The 24958-nt window shown below is 39.9% G+C and overlaps 1 long non-coding RNA gene across 1 annotated transcript; it reads right to left on the bottom strand.

The window, feature by feature from the left end:
* Positions 1 to 473: 473 nt before the first annotated feature.
* Positions 474 to 23201, bottom strand: LOC135272685 (uncharacterized). The gene is made up of 3 exons (XR_010340687.1): positions 23118 to 23201; positions 683 to 808; positions 474 to 585 (listed from the first exon to the last, which is right to left on the bottom strand). It is a non-coding gene; the product is annotated as an uncharacterized LOC135272685 (long non-coding RNA).
* Between the last annotated feature and the right edge of the window lie 1757 nt (positions 23202 to 24958).

Consider the following 24958-nt stretch of genomic DNA (forward strand, 5'->3'; position numbering starts at 1 on the left):
GTTTTCCTGTTACCTCTGACTTTCTGGTTCCAGGAGGCCATCTGGAGGTATATGCGCAGATCACAGGGGTCACCATGGCTTAACTATGGTGAGGTCCATAGTGCAGTCTGTTCAAAGGACTTTGCAAAAGGGTGTAAACTGTTGGTTAATGGAGAGCAAAGAGGCTAAATGCCAAGTTTATGAGAAGACACTCAAATATTATTTACCAGATTCATACTGGCAAAAATTAATAAATTACTTAAAAATCAGAAAAATGCAAATTAAAACAATGAGATAACCCTCAAATTCATGATGTAGCATTAATATTGGCCAACATTGGCTGGGCACGATGGCCCATGCTTGTAATCCCAGCACTTTGGAAGGCCAAGGTGGACAGATTGCTTAAGCTCAGGAGTTAGTCTGGGCAACATAGCGAAACTCTATCGCTACAAAATATAAAAAAATTAGCCCAGCATGTTGGGTCCTGCATTTATTTCCAGTTACTTGGAGGGCTGAGACCGGAGGATTGCCTGAGCCCAGGAAGCAGAAGTTGTAGTGAGCCAACACTGCATGACTACATTCCAGCCTGGGTGACAGAGGGACACCCTGTCTCAAAAAAAAAAAAAAAAAAAGGATTGGTCAACATTAATAAATCTGGTAACACCTAATGTTGACAAGGATGTGGGAGAAAAGCATACCATACCTTATTGGTAGGATCATTAATTGGTACCATCACTTTGGAGAGCAATTCGACAATACATGGTAAAGTTGAAAGTTGTAGAGATTCACATAGTCTACTACTCAGCAACTCCGCTTCTAGATTTCTAGCCTAAAAAAAGAAAAAAAAGAAACCTATCTTGTATATATCCAAAGTTGCTTATACAAAAATGAACTTTTTAGAATTGTTAAAAAGTAGAAACCCTACTCTTTCTCAGTGGTGATGTTGGGGGAATGGATGTGTACACAAACTAAGGAGCACACAAATAACATTAACCAAGAATAGTACCTAGTTTTATGGGTTGAATTGTGGCTCCCCAAATTTCATATGTTGAAGCCCTAACCCTCCAGTTCAGAATATGATTTTTTTGGAGATAGAGCCTTTAAAGAAGTGATTAAGTTAAAATGAGACCACTAGGGTGGACCCTAATCCAATCTGACTGTTGTCCTTACAGGAAAAGGAAATTTGAGCAAATAAAGAGACACCAGGGGATGCACACACAGAGAAAAGACCATGTAAGGCCCCAGCAGGAAGGTAGTCATCGTCAAGCTAAGGAAAATGGCCTCAGAAGAAACCAGGCCTTCTGAAAACTTGATTTTGGACTTCTGGCCTCTGTAACTGTGAGAAAATAAACAACTTCTGTTTAAGCCATCCAGTCTGGGTTGGGGTTGTGGGGATGGTTATGGCAGCCCCAGCAAATGAATACACTATTCTGTGCACTCTAGATGCACTACCTCCTTTAATCTTCACAACTACTCAATAATGTTGATATTATTGTTGTCATTTTTTGTATAAGGACATGAAGACCGAAAGATACTAGGCAAATTGATGTTGAGTACATCACAGTTTACAGTAGACTCAGATTTCAAACCCAGAATCTGATGACGTGAGGACAGAGTTCATTCAGTTCCTGACATGACATTACAATGATAATATAGTCTTTAAAATTTGTTGTTGTTGTTGTTGTTTTGGTCAGAGTCTTGCTCTGTCACCCAGGTTGGAGTGCAGTAGCATGATCTCAGCTCACTGCAACCTCTGCCTCCCAGGTTCAAGCAATTCTTGAGCCTCTGCCTCCTGAGTAGCTGAGATTACAGGCACCTGCCACCATGCCCAGCTAATTCTTGTAATTTTAGTAAAGATGGGGTTTTACCATGTTGACCAGGCTGGTCTCGAACTTCTGACCTCAAGAGATCTGCCTGCCTTAGCCTCTCAAAGTGCTGGGATTACAGGCGTGAGCCACTGCGCCCGGCTAAAGTTCTTTAAAATTAATAAGCAAGATCAAAATATATCAACAGAGATAAATGACCAAAATGTAACATTGAATGCAAAAGGTATCTAGCAAAAGAATACTTCCAATGTGATATAATTTATAATAATTTTTAAAGCACAGATAACAGAAGTTACACCTTTGAAAAAGGAGAATATTGTGCTTAACTGTTTCTTTCCTTTTTTCTCTCTCTAAGAGAAAGCTGAAACGAATATGGCAAGATCTTAATGTCTGTTGAATCTTTTTCATATATGGTAGATGTCTGCTAGATTATTTTCTATACATAGAAAACTATGTATGAAAAGGTCATAGTTTAAAAAATATTTTCTTTTTAAAAAGCAAAAATTATTGCTTTAAACATCTTTCTTGTGATTTAGTCAGTAAATTCCATGTCCATAAAAGGGTAGTTAATTCTTTCTGTGTTGAATGCAAACACTGAAGAAAACTTTTATTGTGTGTTTGTGTTTGTTTTCCAAATGACATATTAAATGAACATTTTTAAAAACATATGTTGGGTGTCTTACAAGGTAGTCTGGACTCCTTTACAAGTCAGGTTGCTGAGTCGATCATACAGAAAAAGACTAAAGGAAGTGATTAGAAACAGATGTAATGCTTTAAAAGCCTCCGCTGTAAAAAACAGAAAAGAGTCAGAGAGGGAGCTGGGCATAGTTGAAGTTATGTTGTATGTCCACAGGCATCCCCTACCCTTACTAAAGCCCATCACAGATATATAGAGAAGAGAATTTTCTCCGTATGGACAAGACAGAACATTGATTCAGGAGCTGGTTGTGCTGAGACACAATTAAGAATCAGACCAGAAACAGTAGTTGGAATCTTATATTGCCTTGTTAGAAGGAAAAAAGCATTAATGTACAATTTCTATACTGGAAAACTCTACCGAAGCTGAAATACAGTAGCAAATAAAATGAAGAGCCTTTAGAAACCAGGAGTCATTATAGAATTAACTAAACAGACTAATTTCTATCCTTTTCTGGAAAGCTGGTAAAAATCCCTACAGGTCAATTTCCTGTTTTACAAAGAAAGCATCAAACGTTGCTCAGTGTTGTTAGGAGACCAGTCTCCATGATTCTCCCCCACTTCTGCACATCTTCTGAGCAAAGGCACTGACATCTTTTGTTTCGGGCTGTGTTTTCAAGGATACTTATATGATAAACAACCTCAGAAGACAGAGATAGTGTCTTCCTCTGGAGCAGACAGCAGGATTTTTGCTTTCCAATAAAAAAGATAAAGATTTCCCAAGCTCAGGATTCCTCATTAGTGAAACAATCCCTCTATGTGGGCTACTCAGCGTTGCCCCCATGATATTGGGAAGACAAGGGTTACCAATGAGAATGAGAAGCTCATGCTGTTTGCTGTTTGGTGGGTAATAAAGGCCTTTGTTTCTGGTCCCAGAGTCTTGTGACTTTTGTCAGCATCCATGAAACTGGCAGAGTAACCTGTATTACTTTGCAAGTAGGGAAAAATTTCAGACCCTTTACAATTCTTAAGTGTTACATCTAAGGTTAATGGTTGAATACGTTAAGTTCAAATTTAACAAATATATATCAATCACAATATACCAGGCATTGTGTTTAAGTTCAAATTTAACAAATATATATCAATCACTTACTATGTGCCAGGTACTGTGCTAAGTTAAGTATTTGACATATATTGTCTTATTTAAGCTTCACATTGGTTCTATGAGAAACTGAGGCATAACTAATTACATAAACTACTAAAAGACCCATAGTTAGTGAGTGACATTTTCATGCTTCCCAGACCAGGTAGTCTGACTAGAGCATCTACTCTTAATGACTTTCTATTTCTGCAGCAATATTTTCAATTGCTATTGCTGTCCCTGTTAAAAATAAGAAAATAAATTCCAAACTATAAGTGTTAAAATGTATTCAGGTGAAATTACGATGTTAACTCTATTATGAAATCAAAGGCAATATTTATTGTTAAGTAAAGAAGTAGCTTTCAAATATTTTGCATTAAAATCTTGATTCTTGCTATAATCTTTTAATGTATTCTATTCATTTTATAATTCTTTTTCTAAAATCAATGAAAGCACAATGTTTCAGATAAGGTCAAGGAAAAGATGCTAAAATTAGTAGACAAAAGTTTGAGGAAAAACAAGATTTGCATAATTTCCAATTATCTTTTACAAGAAATATATCAACTGCAAAGAAAAAATGGTAACTTTATAGCAGAGAAACTCAGCAGACACCAACTTAACCCAGTGATTAAAATACATTACCAGCAAAAAAGTTAGAAAAGAAGCAATACAGAGATTATTCTGTATTTGAAGAAAAAATACATTACCAGCAATAACACAAATAAATGGCATAAACTTTTAAATATAGGAGGGACACAACATTTTTTTTTGATATTGCTAAAATCATGTATAACCTCTTTCCTATCATGAGAAATTACTAGACATACCCAAATTGAGAGACATTCTATAGAATACCTAATCAGCATTTATTAAAACTGTCAAGGTCATGAAAGCCAAGGAAGGCAGAACTGCCGCAGACTGAAGGAGACAAAAGGAGAAATAACAGCCAGATGCAATCTGAGCTCTTAGATAAGATCCTGGAACACACAGGGAAAAACGTTTGTGTTAAAATGGGTGAAATTAGAAAAAGGTCTGTAGTTGAGTTAATAATATTGTACCAAATGTTACTTTTCATCACTTGATAATTGTACTATAGCTATTTAAGATATTAACCTTAGGTGCAAAAGGTGTATGACAGAATTCTTTGTAATATTTTTTTCAACTTGTCTATTAGTCTAAAATTAGTTCAAAATAAAATGTTTCAAAAAATAAAATGATGCTGCTTCTATAAAACAATACTTTACAAAATGTAGTATAGTGGTTAAGAGCATGTTTTCTATATTCAAACCCTAACTTTGTTACTTATAAACTGTGTAATTTGGGGCAAGTTATACTAATCACTCTGGGCTCTAATTTATCTCAGAAGGTAGTATCATAATACTTACACTGTGTTTGTTATGAATATTAAATTTAAAAATCCTTGCTAAATACAGAGGTCGACACAGACTATACTCTTAATATATTTTCTCTTTTATTGTTAATATCCAGTAGTTCATCTATGTCAGGCAGTCGTTGGGTTTTATCTGCCAAAAGATAGCCTCATCAAAGACACCAATCACCTCTTGAGAATGAAAAGCAAGAGAATACAAGGAGAAAACATATGGCGTTGTTAGGATGTGCTCTGAACCAGGGGTTGTCAGCTCAAATACACACGAGGACCAAGCCTATGACACCAGCTAGTGGAGTCAACCTGGGCAGGAATGTGGTGAGCTGGAGAGCCAGTGCCCTGTCCAAGGGGAACAGCTGTGCTCCCGCTGCCTCCATGATAAACTGTGGCCCACTATTGCCAGATCTGCCAATTCTGTAAGAATCTTGGCTTTTTGTAAGAAAACACCCAACTTCCAAATGTTGGTAAATAGTTCAAAAATGTATAACATCCTGTTTATAAGACCACAAAGGCCAAACCCCACAGGTAAGTGAGCCAGATGCAGCTGGTGGGTTACACTTTGATGGCCAACTTTTAGCAGGTACAGCTGGTGAAGTAGGGAGTGGGTAGGGATTTTGTACCTGAAATGCCTGGGTACAAATTCACTCTGTGGTTAATTAGCGTTACCTACACACACCTGCTTACACATGCACACACACACACACACACACACACACACATACAAGTCATCTCATCATATAAATTTGGGAAACAGAATTAAGCAAAATTAAACATAATTTTTTAAACTGCAAATTTGAGAACCTTTTATATACTCAGGTGCATTGTGAATCCTATGTATGCCTTTTATTTTCTTCCAATGTCATCAGCCACCTGGGCATTTTCTGAGGAACTACTCATGGGACAAGTATGCTGTGAAAACACGTAGGGGACCCCTGGACTAGATGGCTTCTAATGCTCCTCCCAGCCCTGACCCTCCTTGTTCCTGAGCTCAACAACAAAAGGATCTTTCTTTTTCCCTACCGTGCTTGGTGCATGGTATACCATTGGTAAATGCTTATGGAACTAATTGCCTCTTGCGAAGGAATTTGGGGCTCACAATAATGTGGGTTGTACTTCAGCTTAAGAGGAAAAAAGAAATCAAGCCAGATACCACATTGGACTAAAACAAGCTCCCCGACTTTGCCAATTGGTTTTGATTGTTTACAAAAGAAAAGCCAAACAAAGAAAGAGGTGGAATTTATTTCAATAAACAGCATCTTTCAAAGAGAAAGAACTCAGTCTTCTCTAAGAGAGGTGGCCTCACTGCTGTCGCGATCAGAAAACGTTTGCAAACAAGCACTTGGTTAAAGAAAACAACATGTTTAAACAACAGAACTGTGGGTTTTCTCGGAGCATTTGGGGGGTGTGTGTGTGTCTGTGTGTGTGTGTGTGTGTGTGTGTAGGACGGTGGGAGGGATGCACTTGCATAGTCAACTTTACCTCTAAGAGTATTTGGTGTCTCAAGATAGGAGGAAAGTAACAGGTTTGTAAATACAGTGCATTGAAGCTCTAAGGGATTATATGCCCTATATTGGCAAATGTTCCTCAATCAGCGGATAACACAAACAAGTCCCTGAGAGATTGAGTGGATTTCTTCAGGAACAGATTCCACCTCTGTTTCCTGTCTCCCCTACTCCTTTCTGCCTAGTGTTCTTTCCCCAATATGCTGCCTCTCAAACCATAGGGATAGTTTAAGAAACAGTTTACGAAGCCACAACTCTAAATACATAATACCAGCAACAGTGAAACAAACATGGGAAATGGCAGAAGAAATGGGAAGTGAAACAGAAGAGTTAAGTGTTGGTCAAGGTGAGGAGTTAAACTCTAAAGCTAGACAGTTGCATGCACAGCTAAATCAAAAGGAAATTCGATCACATTGCTGGGAGATATTATAAACTATGACAACAAGGATAGCTCTGCCTAACAATGAGCATTCACTGAGCGTTCTCTTTGTGCCAAGCACTCTCCTGAATGCTTGTTCTCTCTCATTCAGTCTCACAGTTACTGCTTCTGCAAGAAAGGTGGTGCTGTCATGATGTTAACGGAGAACAGAACTGAGGGTCAGGAGGCCCAGATAAGTAATTGCCCAGGGTTATACAGTGTAGGCGTGGGTATGCTGGAATTTGGAATCAGATCTATCTGATTCCAAAGCCCTGAATAGTTACATCACACCAAGGGCAGGAATGTTGGGAAGCCACTTACGTGGCTTATGGTACTTGTCAGTGTTTGCATATCTAAAGATGATGCTCATTTTATGTCTGCTATGTCCCCAGTGTGTGTCAGTGGCCATGGTCAGTCTGAGGATGAAGCAATGAGACCCTGCCTGGTCATTCAAGGTGGGATCAAGGGAGGGTGAGGGAGACAGGGTAAGTATTACAGTCTGGGCCGTAAGAGAGCATACAGGGGCCTAGCACACCTAATACAAGGATCCTGAAAGGGTACTTGGAACTGATGGCATTGAAGATGATCCTTAAAAGAGGAACAGCGTTCTTAAAGGAAAAGCAGGAAGAAAATTCTGTTTCAGACACAAAGAACTGGAGAATCAAAGACCAATGCAGCAGGGAGTCGGGAGGTCAGAGAAAAAGCACCCACTAGCACAGGGCTGGAGTATGAGATGTGTCTCGAGAGGTGGAGGGAGACGATTTTGAAAAACTGGAGGGATGGGGTAGATTAAATTTAAGGTATGGGACCACAGAAATGGACCTAATTGAAACAGGAGTTAACCTGTGAGAAACATGAATTAAACAGGAATCTTCTTTAAGACTCAGACAGGCCTGTGTTAGAATTCCAGCTCTGCCAACCACTAACTGTGTCTCCCTGGATAAGTTACCCCTCTTGCTGAGCCTCCCCTTCCTCATTTGTAAAATGGAATAATAATACTATCTAGCTCGTGAGATTGCTGTGAAGGTTAAAGAAGCATCGACTGCAAAGCGCCTTTGCAAGCGCCTTACACATGTGAGTTATTATTCAGTGGTGGGTCCTGATTTCCATAATGTTTGGTTTGTCAGTGGTTTGGGGTAATCAATGCTGAGGTCTTTTTCCCTTCAAAGCTTGCGCCGTGGCTGTGATTCGCAGAGTTTGTGGAAGGCAGCACTAGTTTATTAGCAAGTAGGCTCAGTTTCTGATTCTGCCCCCCACCATCATTGGCGGGTCCTGCATAGAATGACTTCAGGTCAAATACAACCTCTCAGGGATTTAGAGTCCTCTTTCAACACAGCGGGTGGCATAGAGTTGACAATCAGCAAATAGTGGTGTCCTTCTCTTCCTTTCTAAGTCTGGTATTTCCTGGGTTTCTAGAAACTCACTTAACTTCCCTGGGCCTCAGTTTCCTTGTTAAGAAAATGGGAATAATAATCTTCACTGGATACTTTGCAGGATTATTTTGAAGCTCAAAGAGCAGTTGGGATAAGATGAAGCAATGCTTTGTAAGCTGAATCACTTTACAGAGAAACGGGATCATTATTATAAACCGAGCCAAGTTCAAATGGTTCCATGAAATTTTGAGTCCCTGAGGTGAAAAGGAGTTAATATTTGGAGTGGCCTTCTGAGCTTCAAGGAAGAATAACAATGAAACTTTCATCTCCTGGACTAATAATAGTGAAAAACAGTTCACCTTTATGGGCCTATTCATTGCTACCCCGTGAAAACAGAGCTAACTGCTATAAAACAAGGCCAATTAAATCTACACAATTCTGTTTCCTGCCTCCCATCCGTTTCACCTATTCTCCTCCTTGCCCAAATAATAGCCTTTCTCCCCTCCCTTCTCTTCATGGTGAAGTCTTACATCTGTGAAGATCATAAAACACACATTGAGGGGAAAAAGTCACCCTGGTATGTACACACACACACACACACACACACACACCCCACATCAACACATCCCTCCCCAGCAGTGTCCTTAAGAAAAAAATAATCAATTGGAAACAGCTGCATTGATGGAGCCACTGAGCAGCTCTGGTGACATGGTCAAGGGCAATTCTTTTTTCTTTTCTTTTTTTTCTTTTTTTTTGAGACAGAGTCTTGCTCTGTCACCAGGCTGGAGTGCACTGCAATCTCAGTTCACTGCAACCTCCACCTCCTAAGGTCAAGTGATTGATTCCCCTGCCTTAGCCTCCCAAGTTTCTGGGACTATAAGCATGCACCACCACGCTCAGCTAATTTTTGTATTTTTAGTAGAGACAGGGTTTTACCATGTTGGCCAGGATGGTCTTGATTTCTTGACCTCATGATTCACCCACCTCAGCCTCCCACTTGACTCCTTTTCACGTGCTCTGCACACCAAGACACACAGGCTTAGCCTGAAATCAGCCCTGAGTGGATATTCAGAACTTAAATACCCTTTAATTAAAGCAAATATCATGGCATTTGTTCCATGAGTATGCAAGAGTTACTGACCAGTGGACTTCCTTGGGTTCCTTTTCCTGTTAGAAGAAGTTGAAAATATCACATCACAGATCACTCATAGATGTTTAATGCCCTAATTTGGAAATACTGCATTTCTCTTTTTATTTTTAGTTTTGCAACTTTGAGAACGGTGCAAAAGAGAAAGATCTAGGTTATGGTGGAATAAACACAGGACATAAAGTGAAACTATCAGAATTCGAATGCTTACTATGTTTCCTATAAGTTGTGTCACCTTGTGTGAGTCACTTCTCATCTGTAATACGGGGAAACAATGCCCACTTCTCAAGTGTTGGGGAGCTCAATAGAAATATCCCAGAATTAAAAAGGCTCGTATACTGTACATTTCTACTGTTGAGTAAATATGAGTTGTGATCACTCAAAAGGGCAATGAATTAGGGTCAGGAGCCATAGAGCCTGAATCCTGGCTCTGCTCCTAACTAGCTGAGTGGACTTCACAAATCATCGCACCTCTTGGAGGTTTATTTTTCTCACACCATTTGAGAAATATTTGCAAAACTTCTATCATGTGGCAGGTTCTGTGTATAATTCCATAAACTGTTAGTCAATAAAGGATAAATATGACATTTTTGACTACTGGTTAATGATATGAATTGTATAATTTCATTATTTCAATGTTGTATCTTCCCTTATGATCTCCATTTCTAGCTTCTGTTGTTCTCTGTGATCTTAACCTTCTATTCTAATTTATATTTTGCTAAATTCTGAATATTAAATATTTTTAATTTCAACTTTACTATTTTATTAGAGTCATATCGAGTAAGCTGCTATGAATACTTTGTAGGATGGAATCCAATACTGAAATTAACAAATAGCAGAGAAAAACATTCCCAGATTAAAATTTATTAATTTTGCCTAAGTAAATCTGATTGTCATTCTCCGATTACCCAATTCTAAACCTATCTTCATGTGAGGTTTAAAATAAAGATGCTCACTTTTCCAAAATTAAAGAATAGTTAAAAAACCAAGAAGAAAAGAAAGACACCTCTAGAAGGTTACTATAATTCATACCTACTGTAAAGGATAATAGCAGCAGTTTTCCTGACAACTAGTTTTGAAAATGGGAGGGAAGGGTTGAAATCAAAGAGTGTTTTCTTTGACACTATTAGGGTTGATGGCAAGGAAAGGGGTGGTGAGAGCAAGGCACAACTGGCCAAAGCGGAGGGACCTAGCTTTGTTCTGAGGGTCTCACAGCTGCTATGACGCCTAAATCCTCAGATGCCTGTAAAGGAGATGGCACCATCCCCTCTTCACGACCTGCTCCAGGCCACAAGGCTATGAATTCAGACCCAAATCTTTTTGACTAAATGTGTGCCATCTTTCCACTCTGCCATGCTGATTTCTTCTGTACTCCTTCCTAATTTTGCTGAGTGTCAATACTCCCCCAGGTGACAGCCTCTGCCTGAGTCCCAGGATACTGCCGAAATGTAGGTGAGCCCAGTGGGGGAGCAGTGTAGCCAACCCATTCCCTCTCCTCCCTTCTCCATGTGAGTCCTGGTCCATAGCTGTTCTACAGTGGCCACAGCAAGGACAAAGCAGATTTAATAAAAAATCAGCCTGAGTCTCCGGGTATACTCTACCCAGGGTGAGGAGAAAGTTTCTAGTTGTATTTAGGAGAAATTGCCTTCCTTTTTGGAGGCTTGCATTATGTGAGACAACTCAGGTTGGCATAATGGAAGGAGCACAGAATTTGTCATAATGGTAACAGTTGAAACCCAGGCTCTATAGCAGCACCGTACAGTAGAACTTTCTACAGTGATGGACATGTTCTCTAGCTGCACTTTTCAATAGGTTAGCAATAGCCATGGGTGACAGTAGACTCTTGAAATGTAACTAGTGCAACTGAGCAACTGAGTTTTTTATTTTGTTTAGAGTTAACTAATCTAAATTTGCTTAGCCCCATGTGACTAGTGGCTACTGTGTTGGGTGGCATAGCTCTATTGCTTTCTAGCTGTGTGACCTTGAATAAGTCCCTTTATTTCTCAGAGCCTGAGATCACTCATCTGTAAAATGTTCATAATCCTGTCACCTTGCAACTTCATTGGATTGACAAAGAGAGGGAAGAACCATGCAAGTGTTTAGCACAAAACTGTCCATTTAATAAGGACTCAGGAGACCTTAGTTGAATCTGAAAATTTGAATCTACTTACAGTCCAAGAGAAATGCATGTTAAAAGTTTATGCCTGGATTTTTCCACAGAATTGATTCCTTATGGCTTATGGCTTTATTCATCTAAACTTCACTTGCCTGCCAAACATGACCTCAGAGAAAACAGGGATTAAAAAAGTCACACTAGTTGCAGGATGGTGGGTGTCATCCCTACCCTCACCACCCTACTTCCCCTGGAGCTCTGAGATGTCATTTTCTCCCGTGTTGGAAGTAGCTGAAAGCAGGGCAAAGTGTTTCATGTATGATGCAGCCGCAGCTCTTTGAGAGTTTTACCAGAAGTTTTTTTCCTTCTCCTCCACTTTTAAACACATTGTTTTCAAAAAAATTTGTCCATCTGGTTCTGATTCATTTGAATTTAACTCATCAGAGTTATGTTGCAATAGAGTTATGTTGCAATAGCAGACTGACTTGTAAAAAGTTCAAATTCATATATCTCCCAGTCTCTTTCCTTAGAAATAGGGAAATGTTTAGCCAACAAATGGACAAAGCCTACTCAAGATGGAAGAGAGAGTACAAGACAGCAGTCTCACCTGTGCTACAAACTCTCTTTAAACCCTGAGCATGTCCCAAATTTCTGGGGTCTAGGCTGCCCCCATTGTAGGAAATGAAGGTTTTGACTGACAACTTACTTCAATACAATATTGATAGTTAATATTAATATATTGACTGTATTAGTCCCTTCTCATGCTGCTAATATAGACATACCCGAGACTGGGTAATTTATAAAGGAAAGAGATTTAATTGACTCTCAGTTCAGCATGGCTGGGAAGGCCTCCGGAAACTTATAATCATGGCAGAAGAGGAAGAAAACACATCCTTCTTCACATGGCAGCAGCAAGGAGAAGTGCTGAGCAAAAGTGGGGAAAGTCCCTTACAAAACCATCAGATATCATGAGAACTCATTCACTAACATGAGAATAGCAGCACGGGGGTAACCGCCCCCATGATTCAATTACCTCCCAGCAGGTCTTTCCCACAACATGTGAGGATTATGGGAACTATGAGTCAAAATGAGATTTGAGTGGGGACACAGCCAAACTATAGCATTGATTATCAATAATCCTTAAATATGAAAAAAGCCTAGCATTTTTACAAAAGACACTGTTATTACTAAGAACTCACACACAATTGAACAGTTTGATGGAAGAGGTCTAAATGTTTTGTAATCATCAAAAGAAAAAAGGGAATATGATTGCTAGAAGTTCACGTGAATTCAAGAAAATCAAACAATCCCAGATTAGTTTTGTTCTTTTGTTGATAGATCACTAAATTACTACATCAGACCTGATATTTTAATAGCTCTACATTGAACTAGTAAGCTCTAGTTCAATGTAGAGCTATTAAAAGATAGCTATTAAAAGACAGATAGGTAAAAGAGAGCAATGAGGACGAGACAGTGGTATGGTTTAAAAGGCAAGTCCAGGGCTTAGATTTAAGGTGCTCCCTCTACATTACACTATGTCATTCAGCAATGGTTATAAGACCTCCGATGACTGGTGTTCAATCTGAGATTGAAATGCTCTGTCGTGGATTACTGCATTGAGTAGCATTGCAGTGGAAACAGACACATAAACTGCATTGAGTTGGATGACCAAATGATCCCTCTTGAATAGAGAATTAATGCTTATAGTTGCACCAAATAAATTGCAGGATTCTTTAAATAACCGCTTCAGCCAGAGTTTTAGTGATTCTACTCACCTCAAGTTCTAAAGAGTTATCTACAAAACACATGACCACTGTTGGATGATTTCATCGGAGTTCTTGTTTTCAATGATTTCTCAAAGTTGGGAGTAACAACTCCCAAATTGGTATTTCCAAACTACATTTTCTTCTGACCTACTGCCTCATATACACAACTGTCATTTTTACATCTTCACTTGGATGTGCTATATCCATCTCAAGCTAAGTGTGTCCAAAATGGAGATTAACATTTTTCCCTACAAATTTTTCCCTCCAATGTTCTCCACCTCCATAAAGAGCAATACCATCTACCCAGTGGATCAAGAGACACCAAATCAAGAGACACCAAGTTCAGCCATTGTAAGTCCCTCAGCTTTTTATTGAACTCTCCTGGAACCCTGAGGGCTAGAAAATGTTGTCTTCTCATCTCTCTTATTAACTGAGCCTGCCAATAGTTAAAATTTTATCTTCCATGGGTTTTGGGTTGTTGATTCAAGTTCCTTCTAGAGCCAGGCGCAGTGACTCACACCTATAATCCCAGCACTTTAGGAAGCCGAGGTGAGAGGACTGCTTGAACCCATGGCCCATGCTTGTGGTCCCAGCCACTCAGGAGGCCAAGGGGAGAGGATCATTTGAGCCTGGGAAGTCAAGGCTGCAGTAGGATGAGATCATGCCACTACACTCCAGTCTGGGTGATGGATTGAGACCCTCTTGCAAAAAATAAAAAATAAAAATAAAAGACTTCTTTCAGAATGGCCATTTTTTCATTAGACTGCGAGGTCTGGGAAAGGCAGGGACCATTCTGTTTGTTCTATATTCCTAGCACTAAATAGGTATGACAAAGTGAAAATTAGAGACTCTGTTCTCTACTTCCTTCCTGCCATTTCTACCTTTACTCTAGCATTATCACACATGCTATAATTATCTACATCTATTCTTCTTCATTAGACTGGGAAGCTTTGTCTTACTGATTTATCTTTGCTGTCTTAATACTAAGTACTTAGCCTGACACTTAGGAAGTGTCTTTAAAAAAATGGATGCATGAATAAAGAAATAACAGAATGAATTAGTGAATGAAAAATAAAAAAAATAAAGGAAGTGATGAGGCACTCCACACATCAGACAGCCCTGGCAGGCCCTGATTATGCTGCATCCAGGAGATGCCTAATCACATATACTTTCCTCCATTAGACAGCCCAGGCAGGAGGCAGGAAGACAGATCAGGAAGAGCTTAATGTTCAGTGGAAATTTCTTACCAGCAATCAACCTCCACTCTGACTTTGTAAATTATCTTTCTCTTCTCTCTCTTTCTCTGTCTCTGTTTCTCTCTCCTCTCTTCTCTCCTCTCTCTCTCTTTTTCTCTTGCTTTCTTTTTTTTTAAAGTCAGTTGTGGTATCTTTTCCTCCTTCCACCTTACCCATTATTATGATAATGACTTCAAATAGGATGCATTGCTATTCAGGGCACTGTAAAAATATGTTTTTCTCATCAGTCCCTATGAAATAGTTTCCACTGTCTGTTTCCCTTGCAGATAGCAATCAAAGTCTAGGCACAACAATAAAGAAAACAAAAACCCAACTCTTGTCCAACGTAGAATCTAAAACTTGTCCTTGGAAAGTGACCCCAAGGGAATTTAATCACAAATGTTCTTGACTTGGCCCAGCCTCTTGCTGTTGAATACAGAGTATCTGGAATGGTCTGTTTCTGGGGGCTAATTTCCCTATTATTCTCTTTTAGCTCTCTCAGAAAGCCAAAGTAAGAGGGCTTTGAAGACAATTGCTCCTTAAGACCTCCAGTAGAGTCTCCAGGGTCTAACACTAGTTTTTAAATTCCACTGTCCACATCCTGTGGCTATAGCCTCCTAAGCTCTAATCACCCTGTTGCCTGGACTTGTTATTCCCTCAGATTGGTTGACTTTGCATCACCAGGGCAGTACCTGGTCCCATCTCTTCTAGTTATATGATCTTGGACAATTGTTTCGCCTCCTGTCCTTAGTATTCCCATTATAAAACAGGAGTACTAACTCACGTCTCACAGGATAGTATATATAATAGAGCAGACACTAGATGGGAATTGGTCCTGAACTGGTTGAAGGACCACAGATTCCACCTCCTCCTCGTCAGTCTCTTCCTTCTCTAAGCTCTTGTAGTACTAGTACCATGCTAACATAGAATTCATAGCCAGAATTGCCTTTAGAGATTGTCAGTGGAAAAGTCCCATTTCAAATGCTTAGTATACACACACACACACACACAATACATACACAAAACATACCATACTACACACATATCTACACACTGCACCACACACATACCATACTACACACATACACAACATACCACAAACATACCACATGCACAATGCACACATACACACACTCAAAGCCAGGCATTCAGGCATTTGCCACTTCAAATTCCAAGGATGGCTTGTCCCTAATGCCCTTTCTTCTCTTGGGATTTGGCCTTCATAAGTAGGAAAACAGTTCTGGTGCTCAGTCCAAAGGGGCTAGGAGGAAATACTGTGTGAAACACAAAGAAAAGGAATATGCTGTTCTAAAGGACTTTTTCTTTGGTGAGCTTAGATCCTGTTTTCCATGCTCAATTGATGATAGTCATGAGTAATGTATGCAGAGCATTTATCGTGTCTGGGCACCATGCTGGTGCATTACCTGTAGGAAAAATTTAACCCTATAACATACCTGTATGTATGCACTATTAAGCAATCAGATTGCAGAGAAAACAGTCATCCCCAGACATTTCTATTGCCTGAGGTCCATTCGATGACTGGGGCTTCTTGTGCCACCTTTGCTCACTAGTAACTAAAAGAGCAATTGTACCTCAAGCTAGGAGTGACCAATGATTAACTGGCAAAGGAGCATTCTGAGTGTCACTCTTGCTGTGTTTCATTCATAAATGGTCCAAAGAAAGTAACTGGTGGGCATCCAGAGATTAGGCCATGAATCTCTCTGCCATGTCATCACACTGCAAATATGGCTAATGTCTATGGTGCTAATGATTGACATCTCCCAGAAGCCTACAGTCATTCCAGAACCCATGTGATGCTTGGTGCTCTTGGCTCCATACTAGTGCCAATTGCTTAGTTTTGTTACTCAAAATGCAAAGCAATTTATGTAAAGAACAAGCCAGCTGTTCTCTGCCAGCCTATAATTGGCCATTGGGTCTATAGAAAGTTGTTGACTTTTGCTGGCAAAAGGGTGGCACAAACAATCCATCCATGGTGTCATATAACACTGGGGGAGACACAAGCATCCCAGTCCCAGAGATTTACAGAGGTACTAGGTTCCAGTAAGCCAGGCAACTGGAATTTCAGTGATCACTTAGAAAGAGGGCTGTCTCCTTTGGGATGAGTTGGCTGTATAGATAAAATTAAAAATAACTCTTACTGCTCTAAATAACATATACGGAGCATATGTATTCATAACATACATGTCCTAAGATGGCATAAAACTTTGAGAGAATTGGCTCCTGATAGGATCTGCATTTTCTGCTCCTTGTTCCATCTGAATATGCTGGATCAGACACCCTACAACCAACCTCCTCCCTTTAATTCACATAGTTGGCAGTTTGCAAAGTGCTTTCGTGTTCATTATTTCATTAGTCATTCACAATGATCCTGAAGCACTATCATTTGTGTCTTACAGATGTGGAAATTATGTGCCAGCAACTGATTTGGTAAGAACTTATCAAATATCCCACAGTAGCAGAGGTAGATCTATGTGACTGATTGTTCAGTGCTCATGTCACTGCATTGTGCCACCTCCAGCCAGTCCAAATGTATCTGCAACTTTATATCAGTAGGCTTTCTGGAGGATGCCCTGAGGCTTTCCATTCTGAGTGACTGCAAGAAGAACTTGGGCAAGTTACTTTCTAGGAGCCTCAGGCTTTTTAGCTGCTAAATAGAGATAGTAATAGTACTTGTCTCTGACTATTGTGAGGACTAAATAAGATGCTGTGTATAAAGGTGTCTTGCCTGGTCCCTGGCAATTAACCGAGGTTCCATATTTTTAATCTATTATTATGTAAGAAAGTAAATTGTAGCAAAGTATATAGGATTTTATCTTTTTAATATTTCTTGATTAGACAGTTTACAGTGTAATCAGGAAAAATAGTAAAGATGAAAAGCAGGTCTGACTCACAGCAAGCAGAGCCTGCCCTTAGGTGCCCTGGTCTCTACTGCAGCAGCTGTTGATGGTATTTCTAGGTATAGTCTAAGCCACAAATCTTCCCATATGCTGATCCCTACTGCTCTTTGATTCCAATTATTTTTAAGTCTCAGACAAATGCCACTTTCTCCAGGTGGCCTTCCCTGACACTCAGTACCTAAGTTAGGGGTTCCACTGTTATCCGTCCCTGCAGCATCTTTTTTTTTGTTGTTGTTATTTAATAATTCTCACCATACTTACGATAACTTTTTCAATTGCTATTGTCTTTGCTTAGGTATAAGCTTCATAAGGGCAAGAACCATATTCAGCTAGAATATTTCAGCTAGAATAGTTCCTAGCATACATTAGGTACTTAATACATGTGTAGAATGAAAGAGCAAATTGTTCCTTCTCATAGGGAAGTCTGGACAAGTCCAGAGAATGTCAGCCATCAACTAGAAGGAAACTTACCTGAGCTAGCCAGAGGGTAAGTACAAAATATATTCAAGTAAAAGATCAGCAGCTGGTCAAATTACAGCAGCCATTTTTCAGGTCTAAACTGGGGTTAGAAGCCAGGAACAGAATTGAAGGCAAAGGAACAGGAACTAAAGCCTTTTTTTTTCCAGCAGAATGGGTCACGCAAAGCTGCCCTGTAGGGACCAAGGGAATGGCATCTCAGCAATAGGGCCAGGTAAACAAAGTTCACAGCTCTCTTTGGGGCTTTTTAGTTAAAACAGATGGCGCTGTATCTTGACAAATGCTTTCCTTCTTGTATGCCCAGACATTTTATATAGTAAGTGAAAGAGAGCTATAGACAGATTCGGTGGTGAAATATCATGGCAGGAGCTGTGTTTAAGGAAGATTATTTAGTTAGAATACACAGAGAAAAGCCTCAAGAATTGGGACGACCAACCATGATATAAGCAGACAAGAGGGAAGTCACGAGAACATGAATTAATATTGTGAAAATTGAGCAGAATGAACAGGATTGAAATAAAGTATACTCTGTTGAGCTTGGTAACTATGTATTTATAGACTATAAGATAGTGTCCTTTTTTGATTTGCTCTCTGTTCACTAAGCACTTCTGTATCTTTTACCCTGCTTTTTCAGCCTTATGATGGGGCTGTGTGTTAGAGAGAGAAGAAAATAAGCTTAAGAGGGTATATGCCCCAGTCACAAGCTCTGAGTGGCTGGGCTGGGATGAGAGTGCAGTTCCCTTTGCCACCGGTTCCTAGCCCTCTAGACAATGTCAGGCTGTCATACAACTTGGAGTTTAGGTTACAGGAATGGGCTCACCTCACTCCCGCCAGGATCAAGGTGTCTTTGATCTTGTTTATTTATTCATTTAATGAACATTTATAGCCACACATTTCCCAGAAGAGAGGTTGGAGGATTCCCATCACTTCTGGGAGCCTGACAATACCGTCGGCAGCTGCTGCACTGGAGACCAGGGCACCTCAGGGCAGGCTCTGCTTGCTGTGAGTCAGACCTGCTTTTCATCTTTACTGTTTTTCCTGATTACACTGTAAAATGTCCAAACAAGAAATATTAAAAAGATAAAATCCTATATACTTTGCTACAACTTACTTTCTTACATAATAATAGATTAAAAATATGGAGCCTCGGTTAATTGCCAGGGACCAGGCAAGACACCTTTATACACAGCATCTTATTTAGTCCTCACAATAGTCAGAGACAAGTACTATTACTATCTCTATTTAGCAGCTAAAAAGCCTGAGGCTCCTAGAAAGTAACTTGCCCAGGTTCACAGCACTAGGAAGAAGCAGAGGCAGAATTCTAGCCAGGCCCTGTGATCCCACAGTCCACACATCTAATCACACTGTGTATCAGGGCTATCTTTCCAAAGGAGACATATTTAATCATATCTGTTTCTTGAAGAGAAAGCTGTTGTCTTCTTCTATTCTCCAAAATGTTTCCTGAGTTTGTTAACCAGAGTGAAAGGACCAATCTACAATGCACTAAAAAAGTAACGTTCTTCAAACAAGCTTAAATAAGTTCTCTCTTACCTACTTGCTGAGCCAGAAGTCCTCAGTAATTATACAGAGATAGATGTGTCCCTCTATCTGTGGTAGACAAAGCACTTGACCAAAGTTAGAAGGCTTGACTCTTGGGGTAGGCCTTGATGATACTGCTAACTTACTGAGTGATCGTTGAGCACAATACCCTCTCTCCTGGCTTCTCAGTTTACAATCAAAAGTTTGCATGGTCTCTGAGGACCCTTCCAGCTCTACCTGCTGTAGCATGGTGCCTCTCATCATATCCTAAAATGCATATGGGCTTATTTCAAAAAATCTTTTGCTACAAATAAAATTTAGGCTGGACATGGTGGCTCATGCCTGTAGTCCCAGCACTTTGGGAGCCTGAGATGGAAGGATCACAAGGTCAGGAGTTCGAGATCAGCCTGGTCAACATGGTGAAATCCCATCTCTACTAAAGATACAAAAAATTAGCCAGGCATGGTGGCAAGCACCTGTAATCCCAGCTACTTGGGAGGCTGAGGCAGGAGAATTTCTTCAACCCAGGAAGTGGATGTTGCAGTGAGCCGAGACTGCACCATTGCACTCCAGCCTGGGCAACAGGGCAAGACTCCATCTCAAAAAAAAAAAAAAAAAAAAAAATTAAACATTCTCTGTAGTATTGAGAGTGAAGGAATGGTTACACAAAGAAGATAGAGGGTGTATTCATTTCCTATAGTTTCTGTAACAAATTATCACAGACTTAGTGATTTAAAACAACAGAAATTTATTCTCTCCGTTTTGGAGGCCAGAGTTTGAAATCAAGATGTTGGCAGGGCCGTGCTGCCTCCAGGTGCTCATGAGGGGAACCCTTCCTTACCTCTTTGAGCCTCTGATAGCTACTGGCATTCCTGGCCTGTGTCTGAATCATTCCAGTTTACTTCTAGTGTTCGTGGTCACATTGCCTTCTCCTCTTGTTCTATACTAAAACTCCCTCTGCTGCTCTCTTAGAAGACATCGGTGATCGTATTTAGGGCCCACCCAGGAAACCCATGACATCCCCATCTCCAGATCCTTTGTTTAATCAAATTGGCAATGACTGTTTTCCAAATAAGGTAACATTTACAGATTCCAGGAATTAGGGCCTGTTATCTTTGGGAGCTGCTATTTGGCCTATTAAAGAGGGGCATTGAAAACCCTACTTTACCCTGCTTCGTGATGATATTCAAGGTGATCTCTCAAGGACATCATCATACGTAAGAACGAAACCTAAGAAGATACAATTATGCTATGGGCATTTGGTGGGGAAAGGTGGGGAAGCAGAAAGAAAGTCTAGAAAAGCTGATTGTAGTGGGATTATTGCATAATAGACGTAACATTTGCTACCTGAAACAATACACAACTGCATCATGCTGACTGGCTGAGAGCCTGCATTCCTGTAAACCAGGACAAGACCACCAAAGAGTCCTAGACTGGCCAACTGATGAGTAATTTTCTGACGCTAACCATTTGTTGTAAAATCAAACAACTTTTTGGTGCCAGAAATCTCCATCTCAGAAACATTCAATTCCATGTAAAACATTTAATTATTTTATTTAAGGAAAAAATGAACCACAATTTTTATTCCATGAGTACTATGCATATGCTTCTTAGACTGGTGTGGGATTTCCCATGTCCTCTCTTGTTTGGAAAATTTACCAATCAGGAATGTTCTTAAAGATCAAGGCCCAAACAATAGTTTTGCAAACTTAAAGATTTTTACCTTGTTGGAAACTCCCTAGGAAATTTGGAGTCAAGACTACATTCTGCCGCTTGCCAGCTAGGTGCCTTCAGTTAAGTCATGCCTTGCTCAACCACTAAGATTTTGGTCCCTCCCAGCCAGTTAATCTCTCCCCTGATTTAGAATAATCTTTATTAAAAGTCTTATCTCCATTTCTAAACTGTGAGCTCTTAGATGGCAGAGCAAATGCCTTGAAGAAAATAACAGCTGATTTATTGAGCCATGTGTTCCCTCCAGCACTCAGCCACGTCCCGATAAATCATGGAAATTATTTCTGTTTTACAGATAGGGAAACTGAATGTGTAGAGAAGTTAGCTGACTGTTTCAAAGCTGTACAGATACAGTAAGGATTCAAACCAGCTGTAAATCCAAAATTCATACTCTCTTCCCCAAATCATTCTTCCTTCCTCATCTCTGGCACCTAGTACAGTATCTAGAATGTAGGAGACCCTGGAGGAAACGGTTGATGGATGAGAATAAATTAAAAAATGGAAAATGAAACAGAGACATGTTTATGCTAAGCATGAACTATATCACCTCTGGAATGCTAGAAATCATGAGTTGTGTGAGAGAGGGCAAGCAAAGGCATATAGAGAGAGCAGTGGCATACATAATAAAGCCTTACAAATGAAGAACTCTCCTCCATGCTCAAAGCAATTTTCGTAGATCGTGTTGTATTTGATTCTCATAAGCTACCTGGGAGGTATGAAGTATAAGGAAGTGGATTCTCACTTTTAGTATTTGAAATGACAACTGAGATGTTAAGTGACTACAGTTCCTAAGAGGTAGGGTCAGGATTCAAAGCCAGGTCACAAGAATCCTTGCCCAGAGCTTTTTCAACTAGGCAACACTGCTCTCTCTCCCCATGGACTTAGCCCCTTATTTACAGCCTGCTCAAGGGCTCTGAGGCCAGCCTCCTACCACAACCACATACGCGTGCGTGCGCACACACACACACACACATACATGTAGACTTTACTATATTTACAATGCCTTAGGAATGAAGAAACAAGGGTGGGAGGCCTGGGGAATGGATATGGAATCTGTAAAGAACACAGGAGCCAGACTTAATGACATTGTCCTCACAGCTTTCCCAGATGTTCTTGAAAAATTTTTCCCCAATGGCCTTTATAAACAAACTATGTATGTACATATATTTGGGGGTGTGACTGATGCTTATACCATAAGAAAAGTTACAGATCACCCAATATAGGCAAGATATTCTTGAAAAGCTTAAAAGCCACTCCTAGGCAAACACCTAGCTCCCTATCCCACTGCAAGACACTGAGCCAATTTACCTCACTCCATGTGTTAAAGGGAATCACAGAATGACTTTAAGGATGAAGGTGGCCATCAGTACAATGTGTCTAACACAGATCCAAGCAAATTATCAGTATTCAACATATTCAATTAACTAATTCTTATAGAAAGTGAATATATCTACATATCCATTCTTTGAAAATGTAACAACTTGGTTGCATCAGTTGAATAACTCCGGTAAGTCCCAGTTATGAGTTAATTAGATGTATCTTGTAAGTTCCGTTATACTATAACCTCCATGAGGACAGGAATATTTTCTTATTTAACATTTTATTCCCAAAGATACAACATCTGATACACAGTAAATAGTCTATGAATAGTAGAAAATGCTGAAAGTAAGCAATGCACTGTACTAAGTAAATATATCAATATAGACAACTACAGCTTTTACTCGGATATATGTAAAAGAGGCTTCAAAAGAAGCTCTTTGAATATATATTCTAATTTGATATTCACCTTCTGCTCCAACTGCAGAACACTTAAAAATTATAATGTTTTTGTATAACTCCAAAAAATCAAGCACAGTTTTATGTTCAAATTTATAATTTCTAAATCATCATGTACTAGATCACATATGTGGTGGAAATTTGTTGTTTTACCTGTTCATCCCCTTTTTCCACATCCAAATGTGTCAGCCAAATTTTCTTTTGGGAATCCCCTTCCCCAGTCTTGGTCTATGTCATTCAGGTGGATTGATCCTCCTCTCCAGGCTTCAGGGGTGAGTGTGAGACCCATATCTAACCAATAAGAGTACAAAAGCATTCTGGTCACCTGATTGGTCCAGGCATGAGCACATGACAAGCAGTCCCAGGATTAGAGCTGCATTGCTGGAACAGCAGATCTGTCTTCCAGCTGGAATTGTCACACTGGTAAGATAATATGGCTAAAAGTTAGTGGTCACCTTGCTGCCATGAGAACTTGCTTGAGAATGAAACTAGGCAGAGAAAACCCACCACAACAGAGAGAGGCAGTTTCCTGAAGCTATCTGGATCCAGCATTGGCTATAAAGTGTGCTTCCCTCTTTTGTTTTCTTAAGCCAGTTTCAATGTGTTTCTTTCTTAAACAGCCAAAAGAGTCATGTCTAGTAAAAATATTACATCAAATGCACCTACAGTTTTAAGAAAAAAATGGCCAAGCCAGGTGACTCACACCTGGTAATTCCAACACTTTGGGAGGCCAAGGTGGGCGGGATCACCTGAGGTCGGGGGTTCAAGACCAGCCTGGCCAACATGTAAAAATACAAAAATTAGCTGGGTTTGGTGGCACAGGCGCCTGTAATCTCAGCTACTCAGGAGGCTAAGGCAGGAGAATTGCTTGAACCTGGGAGGCAAAAGTTGCAGTGAGCCATGATTGCACCATTGCACTCCAGCCTGGGCGACAAGAGTGAAACTCCATGTCAAACAAACAAACAAATCGAGAAAAATATAAAATTGGGACAATTCTATCATTAATTTATTTTGCTATGTAGGGCACTGTCATTCACTTTTCAAGAACAACTAATACTCATTGAGCACAGTCAATGCTTATGCACCTATTATGTGCTGAGCACTGAGTGGGATTCTATCGTGGACCACTGCTCTGGGCTAGCAATTGACTTTGAGGGTTGACACACTGAGAAAGATGCCAGGGCATGAAGATGAATGGGTTTACTTTTAAAGTGCCGTTAAATTGGCTCTCCTTAGGTCTGTGATAAAGCAAGCAAGTGACTCCGAATGCTTTTATTAAAAAGTGAATTAAAGGTCAGAGGTGAATTTCTCTTAACTCTTAATTTCCTGTCCTTGTGCCTAGAGTATGGATGGGAGGGGCAGGATTTGTTAAGTACCAGATGAGGATCCATGGTGATTGGGAGAGCTATACCATAGGGCCTGGTCAGCTGAAACTGGAGGCTGAAGCTGTGAGAAATAGTTCTACATCCCTGGTTGGGGGGAACATTTAATATTGTCAGGAAAAGGATACTGGTTGAAGGGATAATTTAAAAAGCAAGACATCATTTAAGTAGATGAGGTGTAAGAATATCAAACAAATGCTCAGATTTTATTAAACACAAGAGACTGAAGACAAAGAAGAAAATTATGATATTACATCCCATTTGGGGGTCTTATTCTATTATTGTCTGTCTTTGAAACAACCCCATGCCACTAGGCTCTCTTTTAAGTGCTATATTATCACAAGTAATCATGCCAATTAGGGATTGAACAAAAGTTCTGATACTGGCTATTTTATAATACACAGTGAATTGCAAACTCTCTGAGCCTCATTTTCCTCATCTTAAAATCAGAATATCAACATCCCTCTGGGACGGTGTAAGAGCTGTGCAATGGTGTATGTAAGTGCACCTTAATTAAGTCTTGTGCATAATAGAGACACAACAAATGTTGGTTTTCTTTCTCTCCCTTCCTTGCTTCACATTATTCAGCAAATATATTGGAACAATCTAGTG

Source organism: Aotus nancymaae, unplaced genomic scaffold (assembly GCF_030222135.1).
Source record: "Aotus nancymaae isolate 86718 unplaced genomic scaffold, 86718_ANA_hifiasm-v0.15.2.pri h1tg000007l, whole genome shotgun sequence".
Classification (NCBI taxonomy): domain Eukaryota; kingdom Metazoa; phylum Chordata; class Mammalia; order Primates; family Aotidae; genus Aotus; species Aotus nancymaae.